This window comes from Pelmatolapia mariae, linkage group LG22, assembly GCF_036321145.2.
Source record: "Pelmatolapia mariae isolate MD_Pm_ZW linkage group LG22, Pm_UMD_F_2, whole genome shotgun sequence".
NCBI classification, from domain to species: domain Eukaryota; kingdom Metazoa; phylum Chordata; class Actinopteri; order Cichliformes; family Cichlidae; genus Pelmatolapia; species Pelmatolapia mariae.
In genome coordinates, this window is record NC_086245.2 from 5,366,350 (window position 1) to 5,370,373 (window position 4,024).

At 40.8% G+C, this 4,024-nt stretch overlaps 1 long non-coding RNA gene across 1 annotated transcript; it reads left to right on the forward strand.

Moving 5' to 3' along the window:
* The first annotated feature begins 941 nt into the window (after positions 1 to 941).
* On the forward strand, positions 942 to 1,957 carry LOC135933511 (uncharacterized). Its single transcript, XR_010573779.1, has 2 exons — positions 942 to 1,288; positions 1,745 to 1,957. It is a non-coding gene; the product is annotated as an uncharacterized LOC135933511 (long non-coding RNA).
* The last annotated feature ends 2,067 nt before the right edge of the window (positions 1,958 to 4,024 follow it).

Genomic DNA, 4,024 nt, shown 5'->3' on the forward strand with positions numbered 1-4,024 from the left:
CTTTGATTGTTAAGAATTTATGATCTTGTCTTTTATACATATCTGTGGTGCTTGCATACTGCAATATCGCCACATAATATAGTCCAAAAAGTGGAAGTTTGTAAACTTTTTAAAAATGCAAAGCCGTGTACACTTGTGCACTTGAAAAATTCATTGTATACTGTACCTTCTTGCACGTCTCTGTTTCCTGTGTGTGTTGTTAGAAATCAAACTAACTTTAGGAAACAATATGCCAAAAGCATATTTACAATTACTTAAGACCGTTTTTAATTTATTTTCTTTAGACCAAATCCCCTGTACACATATACGGACTCAGAGGATGAGTTTTTTTGTGGGGAAAGCCTGCAAAAAAACGGTTTCCCCAGGCCCCTCGAGTGAAAATACCAGGTAATAAAATACTGTCTAGTGTCTGTGTACATATCTGTGTCTGACACGAGGAAACTTTTTTGACAAGTTGTCTGTATTCTTAAATACTTAAAAAATTATCTTTTTCTAAACAGCCCTCATCACTCCGCAGTCTGCCCCCCAGCCCACTGATAGCAACCATCATAATGCCCCACCCAGCTTCCGGCACCTTTCGCCACTCCGGCACAAACCGACACAGCTTTGCGATCTCGCCAGCATGCAGAGTCTGATGTCTTCCCTATAGATGGTATGCTTTTAAAAAAGCTTTAAAGCTGCATCACAATGTCATTGTACTCTTATCTTCAAAACACCAGTTTATACTCCTGAATGTCATCTTGTTGTGATTTTTTTTTCTGTAGATTCCAGAGACTCTGCGAGGCCACTATTACAAGGCAAGTTTGAAAATCTTGGAATTTCACAGTTTACATGGTATAACAAATATATGTGACAGGCAAAAACTAGTAAACACTTTTAGCAGTTACAAGAACTAACAAATGTGAATATCCAACAAAAGGGAATAGAAATACATTGCACTGCCAATACTTTGGTTTATTCTTTGTATGACTTGAAAATCAGGCTTTAGGGAAAACCAAATGACATGTTTCTATCATCAATTACATGAAGTAAACACACAAGCACTTGCATACACATTTAAGACATGAGACTCGCTAATTCCATCTCTTAAAATGTGTCTATAGGTGAGACGCTTTGCGTTGATTGGTGCTGCTGGACCACACTGGAGGTGCGAGTCCGCCGTGTAATGGTTTATGCCATTACAAAGGAGCTGGCGTCTGTACTCAACTGGGCAGGGGAAAAAATACCAAGGACCAGACAAAGCAAAAAAGGGCATTTAAAGAGACAGCGCCGTGCAGATGCATATTTGGTAAGTTTTAACATTTATTGTAGTTTTATGAGCCTAAAGTGAACAATAAAGGGATCAATTGATGTGCTGGGTGCGTTTCACATTTCCTATGTCTGTTTTTTGCTATATTACTTTGTCTTTCTTAATAACAAGACTTTCATGTCCGGTTAATCTGGAGATGGAGTCTTTGGTCTTCGGCTTGTTTTGTCCTCGGGTTGTACACTTTGTACAGCCCGAGGACCCATGTTTTCTTTTTTTTTTAAAGGATACACGGCACACCATGCTAAGACATATCGCATTTTCAGCTTATAGCTCTTTGGGAATCATATGCGGCAGTTTGCTGATTTCCGCCTGGTGACTTTCATGTTTATCAGCCTAGGAGTTTACATACTTTCTCCCTGCTGAAGACAATTAACAAGAGCTTATTCATGTGCTCTAATTCCCTTTTTTTGTGTGTGTGTCTATTTTTTGTCCTAGATGGCCTGGCGCAGCAGGTAGGGGCGAACTCTATGTCTGAGTTGGTCTTTGCTCAAGCAGTCCAGAAATGGCTCAGATATGCTCCAGATCGTACGGGTGGCGCGCAGGAAGCACATCATCCATCCCCATCCCGGAGTAAATAATAAAAAGTGACGTGAAACATAGAAATGTAAATAGGAAACTTTGTCTTTTAATAAAGTATTTTGCAAATGATACATGTCTATTGACCTTTTTTGGTTTTTTGTTTTTTTTCAATAAAAAGCAACTGTGCGAAAGAGGTGGAAAATCAATACCATATCTCAACAGTGTTTCAATATCAGAATCTGACATTGTTTCAATGTCAACAGTGTTAGAAAATATAACATCGAATCAATGTCAGGTTTCAACATTGATTCAACATCAAAACCTGACGTTTCAACGTTAAAAATGGGTGCAAGAGTGATGTTGGGTCAACGTCACACTTCAACGTTGCTTCAATGACGTCGCCTGATATTGACTCAACATTGTTTCAATGTTTCCTTGCTATCTGGGACGGAAGCTAAAGGGCAGACGAAGTATTGTGTGTGCAATGAACAGGGCAGAGCAGAAATAAACACAACACTGCTTGATAAGATTGTTAAGGTTTGCTGTGTTTTGGTGAATATGTGCCCCAGTGTGGTTGTCAAACCAGGGCCAAATGAAAATTGCTCTTGTTGAGTATTCATAAAGCTGTTGTGTTGCATGTGTAGTTCATTGTAAATAATTGTACTTTGCATGAAGTAGTTTCAATAAAACAGAAAAGAATAGTATACATGTTTTTTTTTTATTCTTGATCTTATCACATGTACTTAGCAAGTACATAAAAATGAAATGCAAACTATTTACATGGCAACACACAGCTGGCATCAATCTTGAACCACAAAATGAAACATTACAGGCTATTTAGAGCAGCATGTTGTTTGGAGAAGTATTTCCCAACAAGTTCAGGAAGACACACTTTAAGAAAGAAGTCTTGTGCTTGCTTTAAACGTGGTTCCCAGAAATCCACATCAGGGAAGATGCGTATCACAGCAAGGTCTCTCTGTGTCCACACAACGAGGTCACAGTGGTTGGCGCCGGTAACAAAGATTTGTGTTTGTACCTGACAGTAGTGTATCCAGTAATGCTGACAAATCCTCCAGCGTTGCAATAGGAATCTGCCTTTTTTGCGATCGCCTCCTTTTGCCTCTCAAAGGTAAAAGGAGGGTGTGTTTATGTTTTCATCAAGACCACGTTTTTGGGCAGCTGCTGAGGAGAAGTCAATGTTATGTGCAACCTCGGGCTGTATCTTGGTCATATTTCCGGGCAATACCCAATATGCTGGCTCGTCTGTTACAGTTCTGGTGCCTCTGATACGAACTGTAGCCTCGACTTTAAACAAAAGAGCAGCGACATGGGTGCAGGTCTCTGCAACTCCGGCCATGCATGTGCAGTGAGCAGCCTCAACCCTCCCATTGGTGCTCACAATGACCCATGGCTGTAATGCAGTTTCATTCAGTCGTTGTGAGTGCAGTACCTGAAACACACAAAAAACACTTTTAATAAAAGGTCTGTAATGAACCAAGGCTAATATAGATGGGTTGGCTGTACGTGCAAATCAAAAACTGTAACAAGGAAGTTGTTTAGAAAGTTATCAAGTTCAAACCGACTTACCTATGTCTTAACGACAACGTACTCGCAGCGTGGAGGATTAAAGATAGACAAATCTTGCGCCCAGCCGTTTGTGAATTGGATGTGAGCCTCCAGGGATTTATAATTCTTATTTTTGGTTTGCTGTGTATGCGCTGACTCCACAGACAAGGTATGCGAAGATATCGGGATAGGACAAAGGCGGTAGGTCGTCTGGGTTTCCACTCCACTTCCTTATTTCATACGGGTCCACATTACCGATGCACGCAATTTTTTCAAAGTACCGTCTCTTGGCGTCTGGGCGCAATCGGTCGCGATAAAGCCCTTTGTCTTTTGCGCTGATTTTGAGCATGGTTCTGGCAGTCCCGATTCACACACTCCAAGACTGTGTGCTTGTTTTGCTTTCTGGCCTACTGTCATGGCGCCGCGATCCCACAGTGCACTGCGGCGTGACGTCAACTCCAAAGCCCTATATGCGCTGGCATGATGTCGGGGCAACATTTTATTTTATTTTATTTTTTTTGCCGATGCACCTGCTGCTTGCAGCACAAGGAGGACAAACCAACAAACACGAAAACTCCAGACATTATGATACAGACATAAAATTTATAGCGATGTCTTTTTTGAAATTCT